Source organism: Camelus dromedarius, chromosome 5, assembly GCF_036321535.1.
Source record: "Camelus dromedarius isolate mCamDro1 chromosome 5, mCamDro1.pat, whole genome shotgun sequence".
Classification (NCBI taxonomy): domain Eukaryota; kingdom Metazoa; phylum Chordata; class Mammalia; order Artiodactyla; family Camelidae; genus Camelus; species Camelus dromedarius.
In genome coordinates this window covers 76,691,825-76,706,116 of record NC_087440.1, presented here as the reverse complement: position 1 = coordinate 76,706,116, position 14,292 = coordinate 76,691,825, and the positions used below count along the sequence as shown (strand labels likewise).

General features: G+C 33.8%; 1 pseudogene; it reads left to right on the top strand.

Annotated features, from left to right (window-relative positions):
• Positions 1-384: 384 nt before the first annotated feature.
• Positions 385-1,062, top strand: LOC105093112 (large ribosomal subunit protein uL6-like; annotated as a pseudogene).
• Positions 1,063-14,292: the final 13,230 nt, after the last annotated feature.

Sequence of the window (14,292 nt, the reverse complement as noted above, 5' to 3'; positions counted from 1 at the left end):
AGTGAAGAACACCTAGTGTATTGAGCGACTTAAGAAAAACAAAAGATCCTTCTTGAACATAGCTTCTGTTAAATTTGAACAAGTCCATGATGCTACTTAATTTACTTTCCATGCCATCCATTTTTAACCATGTCTCTACCCACAGGGCTATGATTGCTTTAGATTTAAATTTCAGATTTTATATATATATTTTATATATATATTTCTATTTATAACAGCTTAAGAAACTCTTACAAGTCTAAGATTAAGAGAGTTTGAAAATATTAGCTATTGAGATACTGCCACTTGAAAATTAGGTAACAAAATATATTCTACATGAGAGGACACACAGCAAAATAACAAGAAATTCTGCATTTAAGTAAATTATATCTCTTTGACAAGGACATGAGTGTAGGTACATAAGTATATGGAATTCAAGGCAGTTAAAAAATAGCAAAAGATTCTTTACCACATTTACTGCCACAACAGCTGAAGACTGTTCTTAGCATTAAGATTGTCCACGTTCCAGATAATGTCATGATGACTCTGAAGGGACAGTTACTGTGAAGGGCTCCAGAGGCACCCTGTGGAAGGGTTTCAATCACAGTCTCCTTGGAAAGAAAAAGAGGTGGCTGTGGATTACAACCGGTGGGGAAACAGAAAGGAAATGGCTTCTGTCTGCACTACCTCTAGTCACATACAGGACGTGATCCAGGGTGTCAATCTGTTATAAGATGAGGTCTGTGTCTGCCTACTTCCCCACCAATTTCATTCTTCAGAAGAATAGGTTTTTTTGTTGAAATCCAGAATTTCTTGGGCAAAATCACATCTTCAGTGTTTGGATGAAGCCAGGAGTTGCCTGTTCAGTATCTCAAGACCAAAGAGATGAGTTAATTCTTGGGTTTTATTTGTTTGTTTGTTTGTTTTTAAGATGAGTTCATTCTTGAAGGAAACAACACTGAAATTGTATCAAATTTAGCTGTTTTGATTCAGCAAACCCCAACTGTTAAAAGCAAGATCAGAAAATTTTTGGATGATACATACATTTTTGAAAAAGGAACAGTTCAGCAGGCTTATGAATAAGATCCAAGTTGTCCAGCTATAGAAACAGCAAGATGCTGGAGAATTCTAGACTTACTTGTGATATTTTAAAGATGCAAGAAAAGCCACCTATTGAAAAAAATACTAATGTGCTTCTGCTATGTTCATACATTGTTACTTAATATATTATTAAAGACAGCTCCAGGCAAGAGTTCTGCTCTAAAGATCAGAAAGGTCATTTCAGGGACCAAAAATAGCCAGTGACTAAGCTGGCTTTGTGCAGTCATTGCTCAATCACAAGTTGGCATAACATTTTTTAAAAGTGATATTACTTCAAGTATATAACAAAGACTATGTGATAACAATTCATACAGAGATGGATTTTATCTTACAGGATGCTGACGGCCTAAAATTTACTGGTTGATCTTTTTAGTCTGAGGGTTTTCAGTCTGTGGTATTCTTGATGGTCAAGACAAAAAAAACCCACATCAGTGTTCTTTGTGCTTCACTAAGAGTTCACTTATCTTATGAAATCTTCAAAATGAGTCTAGAAAAGGCATTTATTTACTTTCTAATTTAAAAATAGATAAAAAAAATTGGAGGCACCCAGAATTTGAGGATATAACTGAGTTTCCATAAATCCCAACACAATATTTTTAAGAGGAAATATAAATTAAAATGATTATCACCCAATTATTTCAAGAATCATCTCAATATTATTTTAGAACATGGAGCACAGTAAGATTACCAGAAACTTTGGAATCCTATGCAATCAAGTTAAAATCATGGTTTCACTGTTATCAGATCTGACAAACTGGAATTGTTTCTTGGCATTTCTGTGTCTTAAGTGCCTCCTCTTCCAAATGAATAATAGAACTATGTAATGCAATATTGATGTACTTAATGAGATAGACTATGTTTATACAATTCATATGGTTGATCCAATTTGAAAAAAAAAAAATAGTAGCTCAGAAACAATTTCAATGAAGTGAGATACTTAACAGTCCTCCCAAGAACTGTAATCCCCTGTAACACTGAAAGACACACTTCTACAATGCTATGCTTGGATTATAGCGTTAGTAAAGCCAGATTATATTACCTTGCTATGTAGATAGTTTCTTTTACAAACTGTGTTACACTTAGTTGGAAGACAATATTCATGTTTTTGACTGATTTACTCCCAGTAAGATCTACCATGGTGCTCTATTTGTGGTGATTGAGAGAATGACATCTGTGTAGTAACTCTGTGATTAACCAATTAGTAGTTACTAATTGTTTTTAACAAAGGTTGCACGATTTTATATTTCTACCAGCAATATATAAGGGTTCCAATTTCTCCATACTTACCAACAATGTTTACCTTCTGTTTACTGATCATAGTTATCTTAGTAGATTTGAAGTGTTACCTTGTTGTGATTTTGATTTGAGTTTCCTTAGTGGTTAATGATTTCAAGAAGCTCTTTATGTGCCAGTGGACCACCCACATATATTTTTGGAGACATGTCTATTCAAATACTTTTTGTCCATTTTTAAATGAAGTCATTTTGTCTTTTCACAGTTGAATTCTAACAATTCTTATGCATCCCAGATACCAAATGTTTATCAGATATATAATTTTTATATACATTTTCATGTCCTGTAGTTTGTCATTTCACTTTCCAGATAGTGTCCTTTGATACATAAAAGTTTGGCACTTTGATGAAGTCAATTTATCTAGTTTTTCTATTTTTGCTTGTACTTTGAGTGTCGCATCTAAGAAACCATTGACTATTCCAAAGTTACCAAGATTTACACCTATATTTTCTTTGATGCATATTATGCTATTTTTAACTATTTCATTTTGAGTTAATTTGTACATACTGCATGAAATAGGGATCCAAATTTATTCTTTTACATAAGTATTTCTAATAATTTTAGCACCATTTGTTGAAGACTTTCCTTTCTCCCTTGAATGTTCTTGGCACTCTTTTCTAAAATAAAATGTTGATAAATACGTGTTTATTTCTAGATTCCCAATTCAACTCTATTGTTCTGTGTGCCCATACTTATGCCAACACCATATGTCTTAATTACTAAGGCTTTGTGGTAAATTTTGAAATAGAGTATTTTGAGTCCTCTGTAGTTGTTCTTCTTTTTCAAGATTGTTTTGGCTATTCTGGGAAACTTACTAATCCAAATGAATTTTAGAATAAATTTGTCTATTTTTTATAAAAGCCATTGGCATTTTGATGGGGATTATGTTGAATCTATACATCAATATGGAGATTATTTCCATCTTAACTGAATTGTCTTCAGTGAACACAGATGTCTTTATTTATTTAGATGCTCTTTAATTTATTTTAACAATTTTCTGTATATTTTATTGCATGCATCTTGCACTTTGGATAAATTTATTCCTAAGCACTCTATCTTTGGTGATATTTCAATTAAAGTTGTTTTCTTAATTCCACTTTGTTCATTATGAATGTATAAAAATGCCATGTGTCTTTGAATATATTGATCTCATAGCCTGGAATCTAGCCGTACTCATTTATCAGCTGTGTGTGTGTGTGTGTGTGTGTGTGTGTGTGTGTTTATGTGTTCCTCAGGATTTTCTCTATAACACCTGTGAAAAGAGATAATTTACTACTTCCTTTCCCATCTGGATGCCTTTTATTTTGTTTTCCTCCCTAATTGCCTTGGCTAGAATCACCAATACAATGCTGAATAAAAATAACAAGAGTGTACATCCTTGTGTTATTTTTGATCTTAGGGAGAAAGTTTTCAGTCTTTCCTCATTAAGTATAATGTTAGCTGTGGGTTTATCACTGATGCCCTTTGTCACGTAGCAGAATTTAACTTCTGTTCTTACTTTGCTGAGTGTTTTTATGATAAAAGGATGTTGGTTTTGTCAAATGAGTTTTCTGCATTTATTGAGATGGTCAAGTGTCTTCAGTTATTGTTTTTTATTCTTTATTTTAACTTTAATGATACATTGTACCAACTTATATTTCTGGAATAAATCCCATTTAGGCACAGTCTATAATCCTTTTAATATGGAGCTGGATTCAATTTCCTAGTTTTTTTTGTCAAAAAGTTTTGCATCTATACTCATAAGTGACTTTGTTCTGTAGCTTCTTTTATCCTAATGTCTGCCATGTTTTGGTATCATGGTTAATACTAGCCTCTTAGGATGACTAAAGAATTATTGTCTCCTTTTCTATTTTTCAATAGTCTGTGACAAATTGATGTAAGTTCTTCTTTAAATGTCTAACAGAATTCACAAATAAAGTTATCTCTTCCAGAGCCTTTTTTGTGGAAAATTTTGTTTTTGTTTTCATAAATCACTAATTGTAATATCTTTACTTGTTATGAATCTACTCAGATTTCTATTTTTTTCTTGAGTCAGTGTGCTGGTTTGTGTCTTTCTAGGTATTTGTCCATTCTAATAAAGCTAATTTGTTGGCATATAATTGTTCATAGTTCTCACCTAATTTTTTTTTAAATTTGTATTACATGTAGTAATAGCCCCTCTTGCATTTTTTAATTTTAACCATTTGAATATTTTCTGATTTTTTTCTTGATCAGTCTAGATACAGTTGGCCGAATTTGTTGATCTTTACAAAGAAACACAGTTTGATTTTGATATTCTCTGTCATGTCTTCTAGTCTACTTCTTTCTTCTGCGCACTCAAATGTACTATTGATCACTGTAGTGAATTTTTCATTTTAATTATTAAATTTTTGATACTTTCTTTTAGTTTTTCAGACATGTTTCCCTTTAGCTCTTTAAACTTATTTAAAATAGTTGATTAAACTCTTTGTCTGGTAATTTCAACATGACCTCCTCAGAGACAGTTTCTATTTTTTCTTCCCCATCCCTAGGGTTTGCTTTTGTCACTGCTTATTGTAGTTGTTGTTTTTACTAACTTCTCAGGACTAATTATTTAAAGTAGGTATTCCTTGTCATGTGTGGCCACTGAGGTGTCTGCTTGGTTAGCTTAGTGGTTAGAGAAAACTTTCTTTAAATTCCTGAAATCAGTAAATCTCTCCATCTTTGATGAGGTGTCTGCATACATGTCATAGCATGCTTTCAACACTCAGAAAGGCCTTTTAGCACTCTTCCCTGGCCTTTAATCCCTGCTTGTGCAGAGTTTCACGATCACTTGTAAGTGAGACATTAGGGCCTTCCCAGGTCTTTCCTGGGCATCTACACAGGTCCACAAATGTGCATGGCATTCTAGATTCCCAGGAACACGTCAAAGCTTCTTAAAGGCTCTATGACATCTTTTATGGATTGACCTCTGTTCCCCAAAAAGTTGTATGTTGAAACCATAATCATTGTTTTAAAGGAGGGTTAAATTTTCAGAGGTCTTTACACCACCATTTTTGCTTATAAAATGCTGTTATTTATTTGTAATGTGCTCCTAATATTTCAAAATCCAGAATTCTAGAACCTCCATAAAATTTGGAAATATACCAATACCATGCCTATAATATACAAGGTCAAGGAAAGCATGGTGATAACTGAGCTATGCCTCTCACTATTACACTGCATCTATTCTTGGTTAACCATATCTCTCCAGCCCTCCTTTTGTTATTCAACTATTCCCTGTAGGTTCTGAACAATCACCTCTGATGCATTATTACTGGAAAATATTATGTGATATTATAATAAACTCACTTTTCTAGAAAACAATCAAATTTCTCAAAGCATAACATTCTCCATTTCAAATATTATTATGGAATATAAAAACATATATTTAGCAATATATGTGACTTTGTCTAAAAGTAAAAGATAGTTTTTTAAAGTCTCTTCTCTCTCTTTTTTAACAATCTGTCTCTCATGTAGATTTGTAAACTAAATTTAAGCAACCTGCTTTGTTTGAAAAATTTTAACCAAATAATTTAATTTAAAAGAATCCTGTATTTGTAGTGCCTCCAGACAGTCAAATGATAGTCTTGTCCAGAGTAACTCAACTTTAACCTATGCTCACCATATTTCCGCGGAGTCTCTACAGAATATGACTTCATTGTCAAAAGTCACAAATCAGCTAAGGAAATGAAGCAACATGATTTACAGCCAATAAAATAAAATTGATACAGAATTTGATTTTAAAATGCTTCTATTTTAATTTTCAAACATGGATATAAAGTAATAAGATGAATGTATTTACAAAAATAAGAAAGGTGTGAATATCTAAATATAAAATAAAATATGTAGATTTTAAAATAAAAAAGAAAAGAAATTTGATTATAAAGTCTTAAAGTGGAAATATAAATATATGTACACACACATGCACATACACTTATATGTATATGCAATCATCAAAATTATCAAAAGATACATAAGCAGCAGATTAGAAAACAGAAACATTATTAATTATAGTAAAAAGATTAATGAAATTGGATTTAGATGTAAAGAATGTGACAGATTTCAGGACATAAGATCAAAGTAGGATAGGAGCTGAAGAGGCATGAATGCTCAAGAGAATAGAATAATGTACATGAAATCAGAGTTCAAAAAATAAAAACAACAAAGAAACAATATTTAAAGAACTATTAACAAAGAAATTTCCAGAATTTTTGAGCAACACTAATTCTCAGACTTAGCCACCTAAGCAAATCAGTAAAAATAATATTCTTAATTGTAATTCCAATAAGGATAAAGATGATAAAGCCACACCTAAGCACAGCATAGTTAAACCACAGAATACTAATGACAAATAAATTATGTGTGAAGCGTCTAGAAAACACACACACACACACACACACACAGGTGATGCACACAAATTTAACCAACAGCTGACTTCTCAATAGCAACTATGTAGACAAAAGTCAGTAGAGAGGAATGAATTATCTAGTTTTCCTGTGAATTTGCTTAAAGAGAAAAAAACAGGAACAAATAAAAGGTAATGATATAAAATTCTGCAAGACTGTAGCATAATATTTTTACATTCACAAACAGTTAAAGCCAGTGTTTATTTCTACAAGCTTCTGGGAATACTATAAGTATAAATAAATATAATAAAATTAATTACCTTGGACAAAAGACTACAACTCATGAGAATTTATTATAAGGGAAACTAGGGCATTTATTATTTTCTAAAAAATGAGAATAGTATAAACCCTAACAATGCATAAATTGTAGCATAGCTTAGTGAAATATTGCTGACAGAAAAAAAAAAGTAATGAAGATACTATGCTAATACACAAAATTCTTAAGTAAAAGATAAAAATGAAAATTGTATAACTGCTACATTAGACTTATTTAACAGTAGGCGTACATCTAAACAAAGCTTCAGAAAGAATGGAATGCTTTACTACTAATTTTACACTATTCTTTTCTAGTAAAATATCCACAGTACACATTTCTCTGTGAATTATTTTTGTAATATTTTTCAATGAATCCAATTAATCAGGTTTAGCATGCATCTATTGAATAGCAAATAATTCATAAGATTGCATTAGATTCCATTTACATATTCCATTCATATATTCCATTTCTATATATGGTATAAATGAAGATATTTTCTAGAATGCATTGATAATTATTTAATAAGGACAAAAAATGACCAAAATACATGGCTAAGCATCTTAAATTATATTTTTTACACAGACTCAGAAATGGACTCTGCATAAATTTAGCAAAAATAAAATTTATTAAAATGTTTTAGGAAGAATTATGTAATATAAGAGAAAGTTGAAGAACTATTTTGGAATGGATAAGACCCATTTTGATTTCAGGGATCAAGTTAGGTTTATTGTATTGGTTTTCTGTGGCTGGCTGCTGTAACAAATTGCTATAAACATGGTGACTTAAAACAACACTAATATCTTATAGTTCTGTAGTTTTGGAAGTCTGAAATGGATCTCACTGAGCTAAAATCCACAGGTCAGCTGGGCTCCATTCCTTTCTGAGGCTCTGGGGAAAAAAATTCATTCCCTTACATTTTCAACTTCAAGAGGCTTAGACCTCTTCCTCCATCTTTGAAGCCAGCAACAGCGAATTCCTTTTCACACTCTCACTCCTCTGGTTTACCTCTTCATCCTTCTTCTTCCACCTTTAAAGATACTTGTGATTTCTTGGAGCCCACCTCGTTAACCTTTTCACTGGTTCTGGGGATTAGGACATGGATATCTTTTGTTTGGGTTGGGGGCAGCAGGGTGTGTATTCTACCTGCCACACTCATCAACAGTATTAGTATTGTCAGTCCTGGAATGAGTTAGCTCTTTGTTTTTCTGTCTCTCCACTAAAGATTCAAAATTCTAAAGAAGGAAGTACAAACAGCACAGATTGGGTCATTATATCCACTCCGTGGGTATAGAATGGAATCATCCTTCTCATCAATTCTGTGCTTAATGAGAGAGATTCTTAAAAGTCTATTGAGGATCTACTACCCCAGGGGCCAGAGGAATGAATGCAAGGAGCTATGAAATAACAAATGTCCAATAGAATTAGTAAATAGTAAACACACTGGCAAACACAGCACACAGAAACATATAATGTAGTCCATATTATCAGTATTCATTTTCCAAGATGTGTTCCTCACTTTAGTAGATCCATGTAACTGCATATAAAGAGGAAAATTATGATTGTTCCATGGTCATAGAATTCTGAGAACTATTGTTTGCATACCCTTTTCTTTAATATTTATTAAATAAATCAGCAAACTAGAGCACTATGAAATTTTGTATTCAAATAACCTGAACACAGTTTTTCCTAACCTATTTTAGTAAAAAAAACAAACAAACAAAAAAAAACTTTTGTTTCTAGATTTCTTTCTTAATTCCAATGAAACACCCAATAGCATACATCCTTTGGGAAAGAATTTCTTAGAGCAATTTTCTTGAGTGCCACTGGATGATAGAACATCAGCCTATTGAGAGTACAAGAAAACTCTGAAAATTAATATTATGCATTTAAAGTAAAACATGGACTTCAAGATATTTCAACTGATGTGAGTAAATGCAGTGTCAAGAAAGAATGGAAAAGTTTAACAGAATATATGGCTTATAAACAAAAATGATTGTGCTATTTAATTCAGTATTGTTTAGAAACTTTTTTGTTCTTTCACTTAACTACTTAAGAGCAACTGTTACTATATTTGATTAATTATGAACATATCTTTTAACAGCATTTCCTTAGTTCTGGGTTCTCAGTGATACATGTGTAAGAATCAAGATTCCCTTATCCTCATCCTGGCAATAAAATGTATAAATTCTAACAGAGAAATGTAGTTCTACTGTATTCTTTTATATTAACAACACTTTCCTTAACATTGAATTAATTTGCATTTGTAGGGTGTATGATTTACTTTTTAGCCTCTGGAAATAGATGCACCGTGGGAGGAAGTCAGCGAGCAAATCCAAGTGGCATGAGAGAGTAATTCCAGTTCATTTTATTAATCTACATTGCCTCCTACTGTTTCATAAGTATTTACGGTGTACAGGTTATGCATAAGACATTATATTGTGTATGCTGTGAATATACTAATAGGAAACACTCTCAGCAACGAAACAGGTTAGACCCTTGAGGGACAGACAGAAGAGTGAACAATTTTAAAACAAGACATAAAAGAGATAAAAAGTGTTCTGAAGTTTCAATAGCAAAAGCAGAATTTTCTTTGTTGTTAGTTGGGGTGTTTTAGATAAGTTTTTTGAAGGAAGTGTCATTGAATAGAATAATGTTTAGTGAGTTGGATTTTGACCGGTAAGAAAATCAGAGTATGGGAAATACTTCTTTTTAAAATTAAAGTTTGATTTGCTAGTGGATAAAGAACAAGAGCAAAATAAAAATAATTCAGGTGCTGAGGAAAAGGGTTGTAAGTCCAATAATTCAGGTGCTGAGGAAAAGGGTTGCAAATCCAGTATGAAAGCTTGAGAGTAAAGGCTGTAAAAGCTGATTAATTCCGTGGACTCCTGACCTTTCAATGTTCAGCTGACAAGTTGTTAAAGAAGAGCAAAGTATTGAAGATCATTGAGCAGAGAAGAGATGTAATCAGTAGCATGCTTTTGAAAGATTAACTCCAGACTTTGGTGGGAAGGCAGTTGAACAACGGGATGAGATCTAGTAGCAGAAAGTCAAGCTAGAACTTATCTGTTCAAGAGGTCATGTGACCTAGAAGGTTCTCATGATGAGAAAACAAAACTAATGGAAGCTGAGAGAGGAACAACTGAGAGTAACTGAATAAGTAGAACAAATGGGGGACTGGATCTGCTAAGGCAAGAGAGGAGAGATAATAAGGATGCCTAAGAGTGACAGCAAAGTTTTGAGCCAAAGAATTGGGAAATTGATGTTTATTTCATTAAAAGTAAGGAAGTTTGAAAATGTTGATGGTTTATTGGAGAAGCGGATGACTTCATTTTGGATTTGTTGAGGTTATTACAAATAGCTATCTATATTGTTAATGCACACTGTGTGTCAAATGCCATACTAAGTACTAGAGATTTAGTAAATGAACATGATAGAGTTAGTTTGTGCCTTTCTGGAAGTTAGAGTGTAACAGAGAAGGCAGAAAATAAATACATGTGATTGATCTTTTTAAATGGTCACAAATTTGTCCCTTTCCATCGGAAGATAGAGCCTGGTTCAACATCCCTTTAATGTAGGTTGGCTATGTGACTCGTTTTGGCCAATGAATCATTAGCAACCATAATGCAAGTAGAGACTTGGAAAATGTTTGTGCATTGTGCACTCTTGTTTTTGAAGCTCTAATACCGATATGTAAAAAAAAAAAAGTCCAGGCTAGTCGGCTAAAGGATGAGGTGAGGCACTCCTAATACCTTGGCTGACAGCCTGCTAATTTCTAGAGCTACATGTGAAGCCACCTAGATCATACATTTACCAGCTGATTCTTCAGAAGACCACAGACACCTAAGAAAGTCCAGCAGGGTTCCTCCTGCTGTAAGTAAGCCCAGTCCAGGAGAATCATCCAGCCAACCCACAGAATCATGAAGTAAGCAAATACTGTTTTCTTAATCTACTAAATTAATTTTGAGGTACTTAGTTAAACAGTAAAAGTTAACTGATATAATACATACATATTTACGCATATACATACAAATATTGTTGATCGTGTCCTTCAAGGACCCTACCTTGTACTCTTTAAATTACCTAATTTCTGATGCTATGATCTCTTTCCTGCAAACCATTCTCTGACAAACCATTTCTTATTTTTCCATCACAAGCCCTCTAAGGTCCTGTGTCTAAAAGTCCTGTAAGTCACCATAACCTATAATCCATTGATCTAATTTTCTTTTCACTGCACCTTACCTCCTTTATGTCCTCTTTTGCATGCTTATCTAACTTAAACACCATGGCCAGACATTAAAATCTTCTTCTTGTACACACTCGTCTCCTTTGTCCCCTCACGTTTTGTTATTTTCCACTGACAAAAACACAGCTAGTTAAAATCTGACTCTTTGCGCAGTCCATCCATCCATGGTTGAACACAATTGGGGAAAACACACAAGCACAATTAGTGGCTCCTGTGTTGATTACCATAGACCTCCACCTCCAGGCTAACTTAGTGCTACCAGTCACTCAAAACGCATTCCTATAATCGTTTTGCTCTCTTAACTTTCCTAGAAAAGGTATTTTGTTTGTTTGTTTCCCTTAAACTTTAAGGTGCATGCGAAGCATCTGGGAATCTCAGTGAAGTCCAGATTTTGATTCAGTGAGCTTGTGGAGGAACCTGAAATTCTGCATTTTTAACAAACTCCCAATGTTGATACTGCTTTTTCTTAGACCATACCCTTAGAAAGAGATTCTAGAAGACAATTCCCTATGTTCTTCTCTCTCCTAAACCCCAAACCTCCTTCTCATCCTTACTTTCAGTGAATGGTCGTATTTCTGACTTCACTGAAGCAGTCGAAAGATGAAGCTGGCATTTCCATCATCACACTTTCCTATATAACAGCCTCTGTATCGTGACAGTTTGACTTGCCATCAGTCAACTTTATGTGATCCATAATGCAAGCCAGTATCTGCTGTTGAGCAGAGATACCACCCACTCTTATCTGTTCAAGGATATTTTCCCCCTAGAATTCCCCTCCTCTTTTCCCTTCATTGTTGTGTTTTTATGCTCTTCTGCTTTGCTAAGTGTAGGTGATGATAAAAAGCATCTAGCAATTCTCACTTAAGCCCACTCCAAACTTTTGCCACCAGAACACCACTGAAACTGCTTTTGTCAAATTACCAATAAACTCCATGTAGCTAAATCCAGTGATCAATTATTGGTCAATACATTGCTTCAGTTGTCTTTGTATTTGACAAATTTTATCAGTCTTTTCACTCAGTTCCCAGGATATTTGTTCTTCTTTTTTTCTTTTTTTTCTTTTCTCATTGGCCACTCAGTCTCTTTTGTGAGTTCCTAATCTTCTCTTGGACCACTTAATATTGATCACTGAGGACTCAATCCTTAGTTTTCTTCTTCCTCCCTTTCCCTCCTCTCCTCTCCCTTCTCCCCTCCCCTTTCTTTTACTTCTATTCCTTTATCTTTTCTATTTTATCCTTATTCACATTCATATAATGTCATGATTTAAATTCCATCTACATTTCTAATTATATCTCCAACCCACAACTTGCTCCTGAAATGCAGATCCTTATAAATGCCACTGGTTATCTCCAAGCAAAAGCCTAATAAATAACTCAACTCAGAATTTCCAAAAGAAATCTCTTGAGCTTCCGACCTTGCCAAATTTGCTGGATCCTCAGTTTTGTACACCTTGGTCCATGACAATTCCATCTATGTAGATGCCTTTTGGTCATTCTTAAGTGCTCACACCCTAATCTAATCTGTCGAGAATTTTGTTGGATTGACACCCAAGATTTATCTGGAAGCTGAGCACTTCTTGCCACATCTTCCAAAGCTACCCATTGGTCTAAGTCCCCATCTTTTCTCAAATTGACAACTAAAATAGACTCCTAATTGGTCTCTCCCTCCCTCCAAGCCAGAATTATCTTTTAAACAAGAAAGTCAGATTCTCTGCTCAAAACTTTACAATAGCTCTCAACTTCATTCAAAGTGAAAGCCAGAGTTTTTTTACAATAACCTACAAGGTTCTACATGGTCTCTTTACTGCTATTATATTAAATTCTGCTCTCATCTGCTAGAATGTATCCTCTGTCTCCCCCAGCGTCCCAGCCAGCTATTCAGCCACACGTCTTGCTTTTGCTGCGATACATTAGGCATGTTCCCAGGAGCATGAGAACACTGACACTCATTTTCCTGTACCTGGAAAGCTTTTCCTGAGATTAAAACAATGTTCAACCTCATTACCCCCTTTAAGTTTTTTCAAAGAAGCCTGATTGTAATGAAGAAGTTTCCTCCCATCCTTCTATCCATTCCTTTTCTCCTAACATTGCTGTTTTGTTTTCTTTGACTATACAAACAATTGCCTTCTATACTTCTATACCATAAAATTGATTTCTTTATTACAGTTCTTATTTACTGTTAAACTAAAATGTAAGCTTCATAGTTCTACGCTACTTTGCTTTTTCCCTAATGATAAAACCCAAGTTACTAAAACAGTATCTAGAAGATAGCAGAACTCAACAAATATAATTGAATGCTGAAGAAAGAATTATGTAGGGGAATAATAGGATGATACTCTAGATAATAACAGGGAAAGAGTTCCTAGACACTTGATCTGTCAATGCTCATTGCATTACTGAAATATCGATTTCTTTTTCCCCTGGCAACACGTGGAAAACATTTTGAAAATTGATTTCTGCATTCCTTGCATAAAGACTGCAGTTCCAGCATTGCGCAAATCTTTCTGAATTCCGTTTTTAGAGCTCCAACTGGCATAGCTGTTAATTTCTTGGTATTTACCTGTTCATTTACAAATCAAAGCAATAATTTCACTTAAAACACTGGACAATAACCTCTTCAGGCACTTTACAATACCAGTGGCAGGTTGCTTCCTCTTTAACACCATCGCTACATACACTATGAATGGAATTACAGGAGACCACTTACCATTCAATTACTTGGTCTTTGAAGCGGCACTGTGCATTTTAAAAAGGTCTATTTAGTTAAGCAACATAATTTATTTAAGGAGGTTTTAAAAATACACCTGGCATTTATCTTTTCAGAAGGTAGAGCATTGCATGTAGCAATTACAAACAAATCAAACAATTAAATTCCTGCAACTGAAACAAAAAGCAGCTGGCTTGAAAGAATTTATTAGAAAATCCATTTACATAGGTTTCACCAAGGAGAGAGAACCCTTCTACTCAGAATAAAGTGCACTGTCAGCTTTCAAGCCTTTAACACATTCATATCTC